At 44.0% G+C, this 20,835-nt stretch overlaps 1 protein-coding gene across 1 annotated transcript in view; it reads left to right on the plus strand.

Moving 5' to 3' along the window:
* Positions 1–7,177: 7,177 nt before the first annotated feature.
* PACSIN1 (protein kinase C and casein kinase substrate in neurons 1) overlaps positions 7,178–20,835 on the plus strand; it is a 57,096-nt gene continuing 43,438 nt past the window's right edge. The window contains exon 1 of the mRNA XM_035123981.2: positions 7,178–7,406. The gene's annotated coding sequence lies outside the window, so the exon portion shown is untranslated. The remainder of the gene's footprint in view (positions 7,407–20,835) is intronic.

Raw genomic sequence — 20,835 nt, forward strand, 5'->3', positions numbered from 1 at the left:
TGTAAAGATGTAGATATAGGTAACAGATAATAGGCAAAAATGGTGTAAGGGCTTTCTAGGTACATAGATAAAATGGTAGAAAATAACACCCCATTGCCAAAAAGAACAGTTTCAAGTACACAAAAAGCAGAGTTCCTGACTGAAGCATATAGTAATTGAAAAGCATTTAAACAAAATTTAATGGACATGTTACCCAGGACATATAAAGCATACATGTTCAAAGATGGAGTGTGCAGAATTGGGAACTATGGCCTTGACAGTTTCTTGAAAGCAGGTGCAGGTACCCTGCGTGCATATAGCCATAGATCCCTGTAAGGGGGACTCCCTACAGGGAGCCAGCCCTCATCATCCTAACGTCCACCTCATCAAGAACAGAGAGCACCAGTGGTTCTGAAGCAGCCAGAGGGGGAGGGGGAGACTCAAGAGGGAGAGAAATCAGAGTGAAGGACAATGGGAAAGCTCAGAGGCGGAGGGAGGCAGGCAGACGCTTGGGAATACTGCAGAGCCAGGGAACCGACTGCTGAGGGAGGAAACTGAAAGGGCATTGCTCCTTCCGGTGCCAGAAATGAGGAGAGCACTGCAACACAGGTCAAGGGGGCGGCGTTTTGGGGTGCCCAGACTACTTTGCTGGCGTAGGAACAAACGTACACCATTGCCGGATTCTGATTCGGGATGAGAGGTCATGTTTTTAAGCTGTCTCTACACTGTAAATAATTAGCACAATAAACGTCTTTAAAGACAAACTGGACTCAAGCAGAGTTACTCTAGAGTAGCCATGACGACCCTCTGACAATCCCCATTCTCATCTTTTGCTAGATGAAGGACTGGGCAATATCTGGTTTTTAACATTGTGAGATATCACCAACTAAACATTGTGATACCAATATATCACAATGTCTGAAATAAGGATAGGCATTGGTTGGCTTCATGATTTTTGCCTGCCTGCTCTTGCAATTCACTGCCCCCTGCAGGAGGCAGGGGAGAACTGAGCTGGCAGAGTTAATGGGGCTGCAGGAATTGAGAGAAACACTGGCTGGCTTAACGGATTTTCCCACGGGATTTCTGCATCACACACACCCCATGATTCACAACATATTGCCAGGTCAAAAAATATGAAACTGATATCACAATATGGACTTCAAACCAGTTTTGGATGATATACTGATATATCGCCCTAGCTAGATGCACAGCAATCAAAGGATGGGACCAGTAACACATACATTGAAGCATAGCCAGCCATCACGATCCTGATCTCTCTACATGGGGTTAGTCTGCACATGAAGGATATTGTGAAAACTGGACCTCAGTGAGACAAGCAAATCCAATTCAAATGCTAGACTGTGTTTCGACTAAGAGAAGGAGGACAAGATTCTGTACTATTAGTAGGTGTATACAGGATAATTTCAACAGGTGCAGTTTTTCACACCTGCATGATGAAAGAGGACTTGACAAAATGCTCTCCACAATTCCTTCTTTTACACCAGATTTAGCTTTTTTTTTTTTTGGCCAAAGGACCACATTGAGAATTGGCCTACCCTCCAGGGCTTTATACCAGAGGTGGGCATGGGGAAAGTGGCCAACACACTCATCAGCACATTGGAGAAAATGCAATCTCCAATGAAATAAGCCATTTTAAAATGAGAAGGACTTGCAGAAACACAGCCTGAACTCGTCATTGCCTGCACTTTGCCCAGCCTCTCTCGCCAATGCCAAGTGGATGCAAAATGCTAGCATGATAGCCTGGCAGGGATTTTGCGCTGCTCATTGACACAAAGGTAGCTCTACATGCCACAAATCTCCAGAACTGGGCCCTGTCTAAATTAACAGCATGGCTGGGATCTTGGGAAAGCAGCAAGTCCCTTTTCCCGGCCTCACAAACAGCATCTTCCACAAAGCTCCTTGCAGCTTGCCAGAAAAATTGAGCCCTTCATGTCAGAGACCATGCCCCTTCCCTGGAAAGAGTTCTGGAGGATGCCTGAAGGGCTGGAAATTAGCAAACAAAAGGTGGATTGTTTTGGTGGAAAGAAGCTGGGTTTCTGATGCCACCTGCACAATGACACAGCCTTTCACAACGATTTGCTTTCTGAGCAAGCAACTGCAGAGGGCACAATTATTCTGTGATTCTAATTAAGGACACAAATAGCGTAGCGTCTGCATTTTCCCAGGAAGTGGGGACGGGTATCTGAAACAGGCAACTAGCTGAGTGCATCTCTTGTCTGAAGGTGGAAGGGACTATGGGAAGCACAGAGGCAACAGCCAAAAGCTTCCAGCTGCTTCTACAATATGGCACAACAACAGGCCACAGATGACTCGAGAAAGCAGACATGAGATAGGATGGGAAGGTCCCATTATGGCATATCCAGCATCAGTCCTGCCTTGAAGCACAGTGAAACCACCTACTTCAGGCAGCACCTTGAAATGAAGGCAGGAATTGGTTTCTGAATGGTGCAGCAAACCTTTAACAGAGATGGCCTTAGGGGTGTGCAAGTGCACCATTTGGGATTTTCATCAGGCAGCAACAAGTCTTGAGCCAATGTGTGATGTTGCTTTGGTCCCTATGTAGATGGCAGTAGCATAATTGTACCAGTGATTGAACCAGTCCACCATTTAAATTCCCTACTTTGGCTCTGGGTCAGAGCTGTGAAGCTGTACGGCATCCTATCATAATATAATTAATTGCACATGAACATGAAGTGGATGCAAAATTTGCCCACATGTGAAGAAGAGAACTTGTGCAAAGAAGGAATAGGCCAAAACTAAACAGGGCATGGAATATTATGTATATTTATCCTGATTGTTACAAGAAGGAGAATTTGCCCCTCCAGTATATTTTCTTCCATTAGTGGAAAAGCAGCTTGCGCAACAATTTTGAGCAGATAAAAATGGTTGTGCCAGGGGTGGGGATTCTGCCATTCCTTCCCTTGAACTCATAGGAACTCATAGCATCTCATACCCATCTCCAATTTTTAAAAAAAACGTTGGGAGAAAGATATAAAAGGACTGCAATCCTATGCCCATTTATCTGGGAGTAGGTTCCGCTGAACTTAAGGAAGCTTACTTTTAAGTCAAAATATATAGATTGTACTGTATGAGTCTATTTATTTCCTCTGTTCCCTTCTGCTAGCTAATGAAAGTCAACTGAACTGCAGGAGAAAAAGCTTTGCATACTGAGAAATTGATGGAAATGTTACAATTGCAGTGTTGTTTATGGTGATGGGAGAGGAACAGCAATGAAGCATAACACAGCTATTTTTAAAACCTGTTTCACACACAACATTTGGGCTTGGACCTGAAAAAGCCAAGTGTGAATGAGCATGTAGCCACATGCTGTTAGATTTGCAGAGTCATCTCTCAAAAATGGCTCTTAACAGAGTAAGACTGCTTTTATTAACACATCTGTATGGCACCTGAATAATGGGGCTCTTATCTAAGCCAGTAGTTTACAGATGTTACGTTTGCCTGCATGGTAATGTCAGATCCTCTTGTCAGATATGTCCCAAAGGTGCTGGTTTTACACATGTAGGAATTATCCAGATCTGAAAAGCAAACCAGCATGCTCAAATAAAAAGCTTGTCTATGAAAAGCCAGGTAGCAATAACAACAGCAGCAGCAGCAGCAGCAGCAATAATTCTCATTTTTTAAACCGTTTAACCATGGGGAAGCACAACTCTCTCATTCTCTTGTACTGGTTAATTCATCTGTAACTTAAACTGGCACAAGGGATTCAGTCTAGCGTATGCACATACAGCAGTTATACCAATACCTGTTTTGTGCAATTCTCTACTGTACCAGAGGAAGCTTCCCCCTACCCCTCTTCTCTGAAAAGTAGAGCTTTGTATTATTCCTTCCTTCCATGGGGTATATTCTTATCTCCTGCCTGGCCCCAGTGGATAAAAAAACTTTACCTTCAGGCAACGTTGGCCTATCTCAAAATGGGAAATCCGGTGAGAGAGCTTCTCTATGAGATCTTCAGGAGGCTTTTGATGAAAAAAGGGAAGGAACCATATGCCAGAGAAATGAAGGAAAGAAAAAAGAAACATCAGAAGTAACAAAGGGGATTTTAGTTTAGCAAGGTGCAGAAGGAATGGAAGGCAGAGATGAGCTATCAAAGGTAAAGCCATTTCTCACTTCTATTCCTAGCCTGTAAGTGAATTATTGTCTGTCTGTGCCTACACTCCCTCTCCTGCTGAAATGGGGAATCTGGGAAGCAAGAAGCCAGATGAAGGGTGCTGAAGACAGAGAGCCCTACTGTGCTTCATTAGGAAGTCAAATGTGCTCTTTAGAAGAAAGATGAGAGGCTGTCTGAGACAGGGATAAAGCCACAAGGGACCTGGTTTACGTTCTCAGAGCAACTTGATCCTAGCTCTCCTGAACAACAGAACAACCCTCCTTAGGCAAACGGCATCATTATTGCAACTGCTTCTAAGGACTGGCCTGTTGGCAGCTCTAACAGCTTCTAAGGATGTGCCTGTTACCGGTAGTAGCTTTAGATTTCCTCTAATCTCTTATTATCTAGCTGTACAGAAGTATGGGAGAATTTGTTAAAGTACCACTAAGGACATTGGCTTCCTCAAGGAAAGCACCATTCTCCGATAGACCCCAGCTGTGATATTCCAGATTAATCTTTCCATTTGTGCAACACAGCTAATTCAATGGGGACACTAAGTCTGGGGTTTTTTAATTCAAGGATGCAAGTTGTTTTTCTGCTTCAGGTGTTGTTTAACATTAAGAAAAATCACTTGGGTCAAAGCTGTGTTACCCATCAGGAGATCACATTTCTTGACACTGTCTGGCATTGTGAATCGTCTTGTATGCCTCCATTATGTGTTGAGATTGTGGCTCACCACTAACTTCTAGCCTAAGACACATTGTGGAGGGTTTTCAAATAAGCAATGGCCATACATCTGGAGCATTCACAAGACTGAACACCATGTCCAACATTCAAGCTGCGACCTACATGTTAAAAAGGTTGTATGAACTAGCCCTTGTGGCTTCTCTCTGTCCCAGTGGCACATTTTGGAAACTGGGCCAATACAACTTTCTTATCTTACATAATGCTGCAAAGAGATGCTGAGCTTTGTGGAAAGTTATGCAATGCATGCAGATCCCCCCCCCCCCGCTTTCCTTAAATAATTCCTGTTTGCTGCACTGGGCCTTTTATTGGAGGGGATAAATTTTCTGTGGTGGAGAAGGCTTGGTTGTGGGAAAGCCAGGTATAGATCTTCACTTGGCTATGATGCTGATTGGGTGGACTTTGGCAAGACACTTGAAAGAAAGCAGTGAGATCAAGGACAGAGTGGGGGTGGATACAGTAGGTCATAGCTGCCAAGTTTTCCCTTTTCTCGCGAGGAAGCCTATTCAGCATAAGGGAATTTCCCTTAAAAAAAGGGAGAACTTGGCAGCTATGGTAGGTAGAAACAGCTAAGTACAAAATAAGACAAAAACATTGCAGATTTCCAGATAAACACTTCATCCAAGTTCAGCACAGGCCTTTGATTTTTTTTTTTTGTACAATAGCTTGGGTTGCACTGTGGAGTGGGGAGTATAATCCACTTGTCACTGAACAGATTTTAACAAGTACAGGCATTCCCTGCATAGACAGCAAGTCACATTTTAGCTTTAGTACAAGTCTCACAAGTTCTCTAGCATTTTATCCCATCTCCATATAACGGACGCTTATGGGGAGAGAGCGGGGAGAGACAGACAATGCAGGGCAGAATAGATTCAGAGGATTTGCCCCTATCTTTTTTTAAAGCCCAAACCACTTTCTCTTCACCTAGACATGGAAATTAAAATTGACTAGCCCCCCTGCTATATTATGAAGTGCCTAGTGCCTACTAAATCAGGTAGGCACTTCATAACATTGGCTATTTGCAGGAAGAAGAATGCCTTTGCTCACTTGTTACAAAGCAGTAACTCAAGTACCAACAGTTGACAAAATTGCAGGGCTCCATTGAGGGGGCTGAATAGATGGCTTTACTCGAGCTTGTTGCTTTTTAAATGACTGGATTGAGCAGTCATGCACATGATTTGTACAGCTGAGGGGCACACAGCCTCTAATGCTTCTTTTTAAAAAGACATCAAAAGGATCTATTATCCTTTGTGGCATTACCAAGGATTTTGTGATGCATTAGTGCAGTTAGGTAATTTTAGCTTGGTCCTCATTGTCTTACGGGGGAAGGGTGTTCTTTCGATGGTAATTTGTTTTACTTCACTTCAGAAGTGAAGTTAAACTATGCAACTCGCTCCTCCCACAATGTGCAGCAATGACCACCAATTGGGATGGCTCTAAGAAGAGCGAGAAACACCAGTTCCAAGAATCTTTAGGTATGCTTGGCCATAATGTCCATGCCTTCAGGCAGTTTGCCTCTTGATACCATTTGCTGGGAACCACAAGGGGGGAGAATGCTGTTGAGGACAGGACAGGACATTGGAAGAGATGGGCCTTTGGCTGGATCCAACAGGACTCAAGTTTTCCTTAACGTGAGGCAGCCCTGTGGCATCTGAGGGTCCTCTGTTCATTCTGCTGCGTGGTGGGACCGTCTCCCTAAGTAGGTCTTCCACCCCGAAGTCCTGCCCTGAGGGACAGCAGAATGGCTGGAGCATGCACAGACCTCAAATTGTTCAGGAGACGTCTCCTCGGGAAGGCCTCGATATTTACCGTCTTGCAGCCTGCTGCGCACAGATAGTCCCTCGCGAGCAAGCTCGTGTGTCCTTACATGTATCACTTGAGGGAGCACCACACGTGTCGCACGCTTGCCTGTAGTCACGCGCACTTGCGTGTGTCAGCAGAACCCGGCGTTGCGCGCGGGGGGCGGGGTTGAGAAAAGAAGCAGGTGCGGGAGGCGGGTTTAGCGCGTTCTACTGCCACCCGCGCGCGGGAGGAACATTCCGCCGAGGCGAGAGCCCGCGCGCAGTGCGCCTGGACAGGCCGTGCATGCATATATGTGTGTGCGTGCGGTTTTGTCTGCGCGCGCGCAACCCGGGTGGTGGGAGGGAGCGCGGCTGGAGAGAGTGTGTGTGTGTTGGTGGGGAAGAGTCGGCGCTCGCAGGCAGGATGCGCTGAGCATTACCCAGTTGCCATAGAAACCAGCAGAAGGAGGTGGGCGGCCGGTCGAGGAGGGAGGGGTGGGGAGGGGGAGCGATTTGCCCGCAGTCGTCGCGAAGCTGCTGCTGGAGTCGGAGCTTCGCCAGAGGAAGCAAACCTCGCGCGCTTGCCGCGGTTCAGGTGGGAGAGGAATTTGAACTCCCTTTCATCCCCTGCCCTCCTGTGCGCGCGCGCGCTCACGAACACACATACAGTACACAGCTGTGGCTCCTCAGCCTTTCGCGAGGGGTCTTGCAAGGAAGCCTTCTCGGACAGTCTGCTAAGCTTCCCGCGTTAAGCAGCGGCCGGAACTGCGCAGGTAAGCCCTCGTCTCTTATGTCGGGGTGTGTGGTTGTGTGTGGGGGGAAGAGAATTATCGGGGTTCATATTTTGCACCTCCAATTCTTTTCCTCCTCCGCCCCCCCCCGCCAGCCCTGCAGCATCGAAGCGGGGACGGTGGGATTGGAAGCAAAGGTCCATCAGTTTCTGAGTGCAGCTGGAAAAGAGGCTGGGGGTGGGCACCATAGCTGCCAAGTTTTCCCTTTTCTCGCGAGGAAGCCTATTCAGCATAAGGGAAAATCCCTTTAAAAAAGGGATAACTTGGCAGCTATGGTGGGCACACAGCCCCACCGTGGAACCTTTCCGGGGGGGCAGGGGGCTGGAAGGGGCAGTCCCTGGGCTGGGCTTCATCTGTTTAGTTGAGCTTCGGTAGAAGCTTGTCCCGTGCATCTCTGGATCTCTCCCCTACTTCCCTTTTTTCTTGGTTTTTTTTTTTCCCTGTTGGGGTTGTACCTGACGAGATGTGGGTTGCACTACATGCAGTGGGAAGAAGAAGTGCACTACTGTGACAAGAGCCTGCGTTGGGGCTGAATTGTGGGGCAAAGCAGCTGGCAGTTCCACAAGCACCTGGTGGGTGGGTGGGTGAAAATGATACCAGGATGAGCAAAGGACTCTTAGCTGAACTGACATGTGGCTGGGTCCCCACCTTGATTGATGCCCCTTGCTGCAGGGCAGTCTGCCTCGGGACACAGGGGTGAACTAGATGATCCCACTGGGTACTTTCCAGCCATGGCACATTCTGCAGTTGTACTGACCTTTCATACTTAGACTGTCTGCACCATTTTCATTTAAGGAAGAATTGCACTGTTCCTTGAACGACAACAACAATTCTATGTGATGCAGCAGCAAAAAAAGATCATGTTATTCTAGGCTACATCAACAGAAGTATAATATCCAGGTCAAGGGAAATAATAGTCCCACACTATTCTGCCTTGGTCAGACCACACCTGGAGTACTGGGTCCATTTCTGGGCGCCACAGTTTAAGAAGGATATTGACAAGCTGGAACGTGTGCAGAGGAGGGCAACCAAGATGATCAGGAGTCTGGAAATCAAGCCTTATGGGGAATGGTTGAGGGAGTTAGGTATGTTTAGCCTGGGATATATCTATATATTATATCTGTCTTGGATGCTTTAGTTGAGATTCCTGCATTGCAGGGGGTTGGACTAGATGACCATTGGGACCCCATCCAACACTGTGATTCTGTGATCATCATTAATATTATGGGATTGCAAGACAGGTTCATTTGCCTCCTCCACCAGGGGTGCCAAAGGTTCTCAAAGAGGGGGAGGGTATTTCTTGGCCTCTTCAAGGAAGGAATGCTGGAACCATTTGGGGCAAAGGGAAGGACCATGATCCCTAACTCCATTTGGGATGCCTTCAGACCTCTGATCAAATATAGCCAGCCTTTTTTTTAAAAAAAATTGTCATCTCCAGGCCAAGCTAATGGGCAATGGTAGCAGGGTAGGCCAAGGTTTCCATCTTTTAGGATCCATTACATTATTCCTTCCATTTCCAATACTGCAAGGGCATTCCTCATGATTACAGGAAGAGAGAAGCTAGATCTGGAAAGAGGAACCAATGTGATGCACAAATGCCTACAATCTGCTTTATGCTGAATTATTTCTTTTAGCTATCTTCATCCTGCTCAATTTAAGCCATGCCCTATCACCCCCTCCTCATAGCAGAATGAATTGTTCTTGATAGGGGCAGGGAGGAATACGAAGATTAAAGTAAACAGATGAGCTATGCCTCTTTCCTGTAGGTCTGCTGTGGGAACTCTCTTCTGTGACTGAGGAGAAACCAGGTCTAAGGTGATATAGTTGGTGTGGGGCTTATAGCCCTAGATATGTAACCTGAGAGCAAAGATACCCTGTCTATCCTTATGTCTTCTTGCTGGGCAGAGTAACTCAGTCATCAGGTGCAGTGGTTTTTAGACATGACTTGAAATCATTGTGGTTATGTTCTGTCTGCCAGTCTAATAACACATAAAATCAGAGGTTCTTCATTGCATGCAGGCATGTTAAGAGTGAGAGGCTGTACTTCATGGGATTGGTGCATGACCTGTTCACCATGGACAGGGAGTCAATATGGCAGCACAATCCCATTGCCATCATTTCCCCAAATGGTCATGTGAATTGGCCCTTGGATGGTTTGTAGCATTCTTCTAGATTTACTTACCTTCAGTCACCCACTGCAATCACAGAAGCCTGCCACTCAATTTCCCCCTTTATGAAAACTTGCATCAATTTCCTGAAGCCATGATAGAAACCAAGTACTTCACTATCCTTAATACATCCCAAACATCCAGTTTTCAGCATAATACCATCTGATTTTGCCTTTATCTTTGCTTGCATTCTACAGAGTATCCAGTTCTTCTGTGACTCTCTTCTGCATCAAATCCAAATTACATGCTCCTTCATACCCTATCAAGCAAACCCCTTTTATATTACCGATGCATTTTCTCAACAACCTATTGTGGCAAACTGCTATCCCATTTTGATCCAGTCTGTAAGACTTTATAAAACAGACAAGGGTAGAAGTGGCACAGGTGCAAATTGGAACTGAATCCAATAGTATTTTATGGCACAAGTGGCAGCCTCAGGACCTCTTTGCATCACATAGCCTCTAAATTCATTCTTCTCTAAGTCCCATATTTGAATAAAGTTGACAGTCTCCGTGCTCTATCTAATAATTTGTCATGTCACTGTCTACTTTCATTTGCCTAGAGATACCTAAATATCTCCATTGCCTTGTTTCTGGAATATCTGTAAGCTCCTCTAGGCAGGGACCTGATATATCATCTAGTTTATCCTGTAGAACTTCATGTACATTTGGAGACTAGGACAGAAAACAGAGGCTGTGAAAATTTGAAGATGATTCTTGATTGCTGGTTCTTAGATAATATTATTCCCATCTCCAAAGGAGAGAAATTGCAAGCATGGAGGCAACCATTATCACGAGGCATGTGCAAAGCTGCTTCCTGTCATTGGCATGCTTCCAAGTGCTGCAGCAAGTATATATGCAAGTACAGATTCCAGCAAGATCACAGTGCATCCTTGGCATTTTGATTTTAAAGGATGCATGGCAATAAGTTAAAGGCTGAAGTGTTTTTAGAGCAAGCTTCAGCCTGAGGTCTTGTATGCACTAAACAAGACCTGCCATCACGGAAGCAGTCACCTGGAACACGGATGCAATGACTACACTTGCTTGTGAAGCCCTCATAGTCCCTGCCCAAGTGCCATGGTTCACTAGCTGCTGCGAGGGCCTGGATGACACTTGTTTAGACAGCAAAACTAGCCTCCCTTAACTGTTAGGTAGATGTATTTTGTTAAATAAGTAAGCAACATAAAAAGGAATCAGATTCTGTACCCGGTCTGCAAACCACAACTGTTTGCATAAGGCTTTTCGAGCATTTCAGCAGAATTTGATTATCCATTCCCTACCCTAGAAGGAAGGAGAAACGCGGGGGGGGGGGGGGGAAAGAGATTTAGTGGAAGGCAGAAGGTGTTGCACCATGCTTCCATTAAATCCATTCATAACAGATGCTAAGAATCAAAGGTTCCCTTTTTAGAAGGCAAATCATTATTTTCTTTCAAAATTGTAAGGTTGTTGGGTGTGGGTTGTTGATTATCCTCTTCCCATTTTGAAATTTTTGATGTTTTTTCTCCTACTAACATCTATCACTGCCAAGCACCAAAAGGAAAACACAAAATTATGACAGTTGGACACCTTCCCGTTGTTGGCTGGTGGCATCCAAGGGCATTGTTTTCTAGATGTCAGATTTGCAAGAAAGTATAACACATCTCTATATACTCTTTTTTTAATCTGAAGGCTGCTCAATCCTTGCTCTGGATTGACTTTCTTAATAAGGGTGTTCTAATGTATTAGATCCTTATTTGATGAGAAAGATGATAAAATTTAATATTCCAAGAGTTCAGAGTGCTTCAAAATCTAGCTGTAATCCTTACAACAAGCCTGTAAAATAAGTCACTCTTGTTGCCCCCAATATTGTAGAGAGAGATTGGCTGGCCTAAGGCAGCCTAGTGAGTTCACAGCAGAGGTGAACTGAAAACTGGCAACTTTCTGCTACAATAGTTCATAACGATAATAATGAAAAAGGGGAAAAAAAGGAAAACCAAGTACAGTGGTACCTCGGGTTACAAATGCTTTGGGTTACAAACACTTCAGGTTACAAACTCCTCTAACCCGGATGTACTACCCCGGGTTGAGAACTTTGCCTCAGGATGAGAATGGAAATTGCTCGCCGGCGGCAGCAGGAGGCCCCATTAGCGAAAGCACACCTCAGGTTAAGAACATTTTCAGGTTAAGAACGGACCTCCGGAACGAATTAAGTTCGTAACCCAAGGTACCACTGTACATATAACAAGCGCTGTGAAAACTCTGCAATTCTATGCTAGTGTAGAATTCAACATCCTGTTACTAATATGAAACAAAAATCTGGAAAGGTTGCGAGCAATGCCTGATGACATCCCAGGAGACTGAAGAGGCTTAGTAGCCATTTTCAGCCACAGGCAGACCTGACTTCAGTGCCCTGCATAGCATTTTGTCCTTCCTCATGACCTGCCGAAGCTGATTGACTTCTGCAAAGCAAGCATGTATACTGTATGCAAATATGGTTGGCAGGCATTACTGTTAGAGATTGCAGAATATGGCTTTTCTTGGCATAGGGCTTGAGCTACCTTGGTGCAGGAGTTTTATTTTATATATAAATATAATTTGGAAGTATAAAGAAGGCCCACCCCTGCTTGTTTTATAGCTTTGCATAGCATAGCAATTCTAATGGAGTTTAAAAACAAACTAACACAATCAGTTATATTAATCTTTAGCAGACGACAAGGTATTTCCATTGCATAATGTTTTAAACAAGACCTGAGGAACAAAGCTATGCACTGACTTCAGTGAGACTTACTCCCAGGTAAATGTACAGTGGTGCCTCGCAAGACTAATTTAATTCGTTCTGTGAGTCAATTCGTTTTGCAAAAAATTCGTCTTGCGAATCCCATAGGAATGCATTGATTATTTTTTTTCCCATAGGAATGCATTAATTGAATTTCAACGCATTCCATTGGGAAACAGCGATTTGCTAGGCGAGTTTTTCACAAAATGAATTCGTCTTGCGAGGCAACCTCCGATCGCAAAACCCATTCGTCTAGCGAAAAATTCGTCTAGCAGGGCATTTGTCTAGCAAGGTACCACTGTATTGTTACATCCCACCCCTATCTCAAAGTGGTGTGTGACTCCAGGGGTTCCAGCTGCTTACCCAGGTTTTGTGTTTCCATTGGAAATGAGGCACAGCGGAGACTGCAGTGTCTTTATGAAATATGGTTTATTTACACATGATTACAACCTGTGTCTAGATCAGGCACCCCCAAACTTCGGCCCTCCAGATGTTTTGGACTACAATTCCCATAATCATGACCACTGGTCCTGTTAGCTAGGGATCATGGGAGTTGTAGGCCAAAACATCTGGAGGGCCGCAGTTTGGGGATGCCTGGTCTAGATGGAGAGAGTTTCCAGCATTCACATCACAAGACAGTCCTTTGTTCCTTTTCTATGAGCAGCAAACACAGATCTCCAAAGAGAGGAAGCCATGCTACCTGTGCCCCCTGCGTTATGACTTCTTCTCTTTAGCCCCACATGACTTTCTGTCCACTTCCTCCTCCTCCTTCCCAGAACCACTTGCAGAAACAACTCCTCCCTCTTCTGCATACAGCAACACCCACTGTAAGCCTGGCAGCCTTCCCCTCCATGCTGGGCAACGAGTCTTATGGTTTGCAGCTGGCTAACATTTATCAAACAGATGAAGCCATTATCAGTCTTTTGGGTCTTCAGTGGCCCACCCCCAGTGAGCCATCACAAGGCTGGCCTCATGAGGAAGCTAGCTGGTGTTATTTCCAGCGCTTGCTAAATTCATGAATTTGTAGGTTTTCTCAAATTCTAAACCTTTACTGAATCTAGAGGTTTGGCGGGGCCTTGCCCCTCCCCAATTTATAACATATGTTAAGTTGCAGCCTTAAGCTGCAACCATTTTTTCTTTTCTTTTAAAGAGGGTTGTAAAAAAAACCGGGACTTCTTTGCTTTGGCAGCAAGTTTTATAAATGCTTAGAGAGCCAGTGTGGTGTCAAAGATAGAGGCTTGAACCAGGAAGAGCAAGGTTCATATCCCTGTTCAGACAAGAAGCAAACCTGGTTGATCTTGGGCCAGTTGCAATCTCTCAGCCTAAGCTACATTTTAGGCTTGTGGTGAGGATGAAAGAATAGGAACACAATGCATACCATCCTGAGCGCCTTGGAGTGTTAGTGGGATAAAAAATGCCATAATGAATAAACATGTAGGAAGGATCCTGAAGCCAGCTCCATATTTAAAACACATTTCTAATGGGAACCAGGCAGAGGGCCTTCTTGATAGTGGCGCCCGCCCTGTGGAACGCCCTTCCATAAGATGTCAAGGAAATAAACAACTATCTGACTTTTTAGAAGACATCTGAAGGCAGCCCTGTTTAAGGAAGTTTTTAATGTTTGAAGTTTTATTCTGTTTTCAATGTTCTGTTGAAAGCCACCCAGAGTGGCTGGGGAACTACCCAGCCAGATGGGTGGGGTAGAAATAAATAAATAAATAAATAAATAAATAAATTAAATAAATAAATATTATTTTATTTTGAGGGTTCTCCAGGTGGTAGCAAACCACAGTCTGTTCCTCTCTTCTAGGTAGAAACTGGGGCAAACCACACTTTATTTTAATCCCACTTTCCTTCCTTCCTTTTTTTTTTTAAAAAAAGGTGTGCTTAATCATGCCGCTTTTAATTTGAAGAAAAAGCAGCTTAGTTTTTCTGCTGATGACCCCCTACTGTTTGCTGCACTTAGAGTACATAGCACTGATTGTGGTGGTGATTTTGGGCAGAGAACTAGCGCATGTCCTGATTCCAGATCAGGAGTGCGGTGCTGGACCAGGGCCACGCATGGTTGCTTTTGCTTGGAAATAAAAGTGGCAATGTTAGGCATAGTGTTATTGGGTTGGGGGGTTGGTTTGGATTATATCGTTGGGTCCCAACCAAGTGTGTGATCTTGTATCTGTAGGTGTGTAGTAGAAGAGAGTGCTGATCTTATTAAACCAGCCTCTTTGTTAAGGCAGTGGGCCTGCTCAAGTCTGTTAGGCATCCATTCTGAAGAGCTGGTCAAGTGCAGATGTGAAGCCGTTTCAGGAGGGGATAAGTCCCTTCCCCCACATCCTGGCTAGAAGCCACATCATCTTGTAGGTAGGAAAACAGTAGCCCAAGGGCTGGTCTTCATTTAGTCTTGTCTAAAAGACACAAGAGGCTGAATTTGCTCTGTGCTGAATCCAAGGCTTTGGGAACCCCCCTAGAAATCTAGTGAGGGAGCAATGTCTGTTAATGCTATGAGCCATTCCATCCCATGCTCAGGTTGTATATATGTGTAAATAAAACTGTGGTAGGAATTTGGGACTGATGGTCTGAGGAAGGGGGTGTCAGACCTCCTTAGCATAGCTGTCAAGTTTTCCCTTTTCTCACGAGGAAGCCAATTCAGCATAAGGGAATTTCCCTTTTAAAAAAGGGAGAACTTGACAGCTATGCTCCTTAGTTACCCAGGCAGACAGAACTGCAAGGCAAGCAGAAGTCAGACCTCGGAGGGAGATCAAGGTGTGAGTGCCAGCACTCACCATGGAGTTGTTACAGTAAGTGCCACACTTTTAACTAGTGCTTTTCTTCTAGAAAAAAAGGGTGCTGGTTCTGTGTACCCTTGAGTACCCCCAGAAAAAAAAGCCCTGAGAGGAAGTATTGTTGCTTGCCACTCCAAACTCCTAGTGGTGCAAGATTCCAGCGGTTCAAGGCACTTTGTCAGGGTTCACACTTCCTTTTGGAAATGAGGCACAGCAGACACAGTGGTGTCTTTATGATATATGGCTTATTTACACATATATACAACCTGAGCCTACGATGGAGAGGTTCACACCACAAAGGGGTCTTGTTTCTTCCACAGCTACAGCCTCAGATTCAAACAGAAATCAAACACTGCTCTCAAACTTTGCTCTGACTCTCCAGCTTGCTACTTTACCTCTACATAACATCACTCCCACTTTCAGCTCTCATCTCAGGCCTTGTCCCTATCTCTGAGTTAGTTTGCCATCTCGCACAAAGCCCCCTTTCCTTGGTTCCCTTAATGGCCCATCACCCAGGCAATCACCTCAGCATAGGAAGCTAGCCCGGGTTATTTTTTTAACACTTGCTGGATCCAGGGGTAAAAGGATATTGCATGTAATCCACTTCCTCCCCACAAACTCATAACAGTATAAAGCCTCTATAGAGCCTTGTATTGTTCTCCATTAAATTGTAGAAGTATAGTGGTCTATAAGATCATTTTTCTATATAATAGTATATTTTTTCTAAGACTATTTGGTTGGGAAAAATGGACTTCTGTTAAAATCAGACAGGAATTAATCATCTTTATTGCAATTAAAAGCAAGCGAGAGAGAGAACAAAGGAACTTATCCTCCTTCATAGCTGCCAAGTTTTCCCTTTTCTCGCGAGGAAGCCTATTCAGCATAAGGGAAAATCCCTTAAAAAAAGGGATAACTTGGCAGCTATGTCCTCCTTATCTGAACATTGCCTCTGTGATAGTTTTTTCCTACAAATCATCTAGATGTCCCTAGTAATTAAGAGAACCATAATTTGGCTCAGATCGTCCTTCCCAAAAGCCCCCGTCACCAACTGTATCTGCTGCAACACTACTTATGAGAGACAAACTGGTACAAAATAGGAACAAGATGCCAGTTTGTAATCTGTAGAAATTCTGTGCAAATCCGTATGTTTAGCAGTAGTTTAAGAAGAAACAAAAGTAGTATTGCACCCTCCAAACAGAAGGTTTCAATCAGAATAGCTTTTAATTTCTGTGTTTACTAGAGAGAAAACAATATGGGTCTGTGGGGGGTGTATCCTGTACTCTGTGTGTATGTGCTGAAAGCTAAGCTTTCTTCGGAAAGCAGCTTTTTTGTAATAAATATACATGTGGGTTTCTGACAGGCTGTCTTTAAACGGTTGAAATTCATGTTTCGAGACATAAAAGGTTATCTTTTAAGTGTAAGAAGCTGTGTTTCACAAGGAAGAAACAGAAAAAAACCTAGCAGCATTCTAAAAGCATTTGGCTCTTTGAAATATTATTGTGTTTTAGCCTGAGCAGTTAACAAAATCCAGCTAATCAACAAGAGTTATTTGTGTCAAAATGAGCCCCTAGAGGTCCTGGTGTGCCATACAATATTCATGTTACTAATAAGAACCTGTCTTAAAGTGCTTCCAATCAAGACAGTCAGGGAAGAAAAATACCCTAATTTTATAGAGAATCAAAATAGAGATTGAAGGTTGGGTGCGCAAAGAGCCAGTATATAAAAAAATGTAGGCCATCATTTATTCTTCAGCCTCATATCATTTGCCCAGTATCATTGAGAACCCTTGCACCAGCTCCAGGATAAGAACCTGACTACACAATTTCTAGCAGGCCTAAAACGAAATCCCATCTCTGTGTTGGATTTACTTCATTGGGTTTAATTCATTGGCATGTGGTCTTAGAAGCTGCGTTCACAAGCCCAGTTTTGAGAAGTATTTTTTACCAGGGCCTGAAGAAATCAGAAAATGACTGCTTGACAATTGTTGTTGCTGTAGGATAGCAGCAACACGCTACCCTGCTGTTGGGGTGGGACATAGCCTGTCCAGGACACCCAAGTTGTATAGAGCACACATGCACAATAGTATCTTAGTGCTAAGGGTTGTGCTTAATTTTCTATGGCAAGGTTGAGGAACCTGTGGACCTCCAGATGTTGAACTACAAACCCCATCATTCCTGGCCCAGAATTGGAGTCCAACAAAATCTGGAGAGTCACTCATTCATCTTGGATTATACTACCAACATTTCTATTTAATGCAGCTAGTGTGCTTCACTGGGTTCAAGACCAGAAATCGTGGGCAAGGTCTCTCAGCATCATTTTCTACATAAAATGGAAATCATTTCAAAGGATTGTTGAGATGTGGAAATGTTCGATCATTTATTTTTATTTTTTTGCAGCTGAAATTCAGGACAAATCAATAGGGACCTCTTCACATATCCATGGGAGGCAAATTAGTTAATTTACAGTACATTGCTGCTTTATTTTTTTAATGGCAAATATTTAGAGAGCCACCTATGTTTGCTTGTTCCTGTGAATAACTTGGGGATTTGTGTGTGTGTGTGTGTTTTCTGTTACATAATCCTGCTTCTTCAACAACAACACACTGGGAATGTTCACATGTATATTTACCCTGCCAGAATCCTCCTCTCCTGCCATGGAGCCAGTCACCTGCAGATTTCCTATAACACACCTATCAGTCCTTTGCTACTGATATTTTGTGATACTGATAGGTGTGATATTGGTAAGCTTGTTACATAAAATGACACCAAATGGTAGGCTTCCTCCCACATATGCCTATATGCATAGTGACAGGAATCACACATACCGGTATATAAAGCTGTAGATTTTAGATGATGTGTGAACACTGACCTTATGCAGGTATTCTAAATCCCTCACCCAATAAGGGGGAACAGGGACCAGTTTTGCCTCCCACTCTGTTGCCATCTCCATTGGAGAGATAGCTTCTAAGCAGTAGAGCCTGCTCTGCTCATATAGGCTCCCCACAGGATTTAGAACCCTGGAAGACCAGAGCTCTAAATTGTGCAGGGAGCCTACAGGAGCAGAAAAGGCTGCCTGCAGCAAAAGTTATCCCTCCAGCTCATCCTCATTGCTTGAGGGGTTTAGAATCTCTGAGCTGGGCTCTCCTCTCCCATCAATCTAATTTTCTTAGGTGGAAGATGGAGCCAGCTATTTCTGCTTTTAGTATTCTGACCAAATATCTAAATCAAGGGGATATACTTTCTGATGAAGTAATCAAGGCGATTTACCTTTCAAAATAATGCCTACCTATCTAAAAGGGGGCAGATGGTGACAGCAGTCACGAAATTAAAAGACGCCTGCTTCTTGGGAGAAAAGCAATGACAAACCTAGACAGCATCTTAAAAAGCAGAGACATCACCTTGCCCACAAAGGTCCGTATAGTTAAAGCTATGGTTTTCCCAGTAGTGATGTATGGAAGTGAGAGCTGGACCATAAAGAAGGCTGATCGCCGAAGAATTGATGCTTTTGAATTATGGTGCTGGGGGAGACTCTTGAGAGTCCCATGGACTGCAAGTAGATCAAACCTATCCATTCTGAAGGAAATCGGCCCTGAGTGCTCACTGGAAGGACAGATCGTGAAGCTGAGGCTCCAATACTTTGGCCACCTCATGAGAAGAGAAGAATCCTTGGAAAAGACCCTGATGTTGGGAAAGATTGAGGGCACTAGGAGAAGGGGACGACAGAGGACAAGATGGTTGGACAGTGTTCTCGAAGCTACGAACATGAGTTTGACCAAACTGCGGGAGGCAGTGCAAGACAGGAGTGCCTGGCGTGCTTTGGTCCATGGGGTCACGAAGAGTCGGACACGACTAAACGACTAAACAACAACAAAATCTAAAAGGAGAGAGTAGAGGAAAAAATAAGCAAATGTATAATGACAGAACCAGAGATAAGGCAACACTACTACTCATTCTCAGAGGTCATTAGAAATTTCCAAAAAGTTTAAAGCAGGGAGTAAATGAAAATCCATGCAATGATTGGCCATAGGAGATAGCATGGAGGCAATTAATTCATCAGCAAACAAGGCATATCTTGCTATGCTAATGAGAATTTAGCAGTAGGAAGCAGCATTAAGATTTAGGGCTGCAATCCCACAGCCACTAAGCCCCCCCCCCCCCGAATTCAGTGGGACATATTTCTGGGTAAAACGTAGAATTGTGCTGGAAAAGTTTAATGTGAAGGAAGCATGTTATTGTCTAGTTTTCTGTAACCTGTTTTGCAACTGCCATGCATGCCCACCCCTCCCACACATTTAACCATTCTCAAGACAGAAATTTGCTTTAGCTTCTTTAAAATTGGTATTTAATTGCTACATATCTGTTGAACATGAGTGGTCTCATTCCCTTTAGGATGGAATTGGACCTGTGTTTCTCTTGTACTTCTAATGCAGGAGCTAGGAGCATGCTCAGAGGGGAATAAGCACCTTCCTTAGAATAGGTATCTTCCCTCTAGCCAGCCATGTGGATCCAGACTGTTGCTTTTGCTGCTCTTGCTGTGCCCCCTTAAATCAAGGAGCTCCAGTCCCTTGACTTCCTTCTGCTGCTTCTTTAGCACAACCTGCCCTTTGCCCTTAGTAAAGCCCCAAGACTGCTAAAAGGTTAATGGTAGCTGTTGAGTCCCACTGATTTCAGAGAACAGACCTCTCAGCTGAATTTGGTAGCTGCTTCTGTAGCTGTCACAGGATGCTTCAGTCGTATCACTTACCAGGCACTAGAAACTGAAATAAGACACTAGTGACATGAGGCTATTCCAATTCCACACTGTGACCACAGACAAAACACATCTGAAAGAATTCTATGGGATCTCACAGGTTAGTTCTACATCTGACAACATATGTTTTATGTTTCGCGCGGGGATGGGGGAGCATAAAAACTGAGAATCAGCTGTGAGATACAGTTTGACTTTCAGGCATATTAAATCCTTGTTATTTGGTGGCCTTTGCTATTGATGACAATAAACTTGGGGCAGACCAAATGTTCTCCTCCAAGAGGGGAAGGATAGACGCATTGAAATTAATGGACCTATCTTAGTCATATTCATTAATTTCAGCAGGTCTACTTGAAATAATACCACCCTTAGTCTCTCTTCCATCAAAACATGGAAAGCAACTCAGTGGCTATTCACATTTTTCTTGTTCAGTGCCATGATCCATTCAAGGGGCACTAATTTGCTTGTAGAGGAAGTTTCCCTGCCATACTCTATCTACTCAATTGACTTTTGGTCCCAGCCATGCATATATTCCACCCCTCTCAAAAGAGTAAGTGAAACTGAGTGCTGGACCAGACTATCTTAATGGAATAGAAATAGGCCTATTTGCGGCTAGGGATTGAGTATCAGATATTTAGTCTATGCCAGTTTCACATATGTTCATTCATAACTCCATTCTATCCTGTTTCTACATTATACTGCACATTTTCTTAACATCTACATGAAAATCCATTTTTGCATAGATATATTTGCTCATGTTTTGTATTTCTAGATACATTTTATCCTACATCTGGAGAAGTGCAAAATCCAAAGAGTAACTATGTCCCAAGTCAATGTCAACATAGTAAATGAGTGAAGCCAGGCATATACATTCCTCTTTACCCAGGCCTTTGCTGATTAAACAATCTATATAGACTTTTAAATGTGCCCAGGGGATATGTTTTATTTTGTTTGTTATTTTGT

This window comes from Zootoca vivipara, chromosome 7 (genome assembly GCF_963506605.1).
Source record: "Zootoca vivipara chromosome 7, rZooViv1.1, whole genome shotgun sequence".
Lineage (NCBI taxonomy): Eukaryota > Metazoa > Chordata > Lepidosauria > Squamata > Lacertidae > Zootoca > Zootoca vivipara.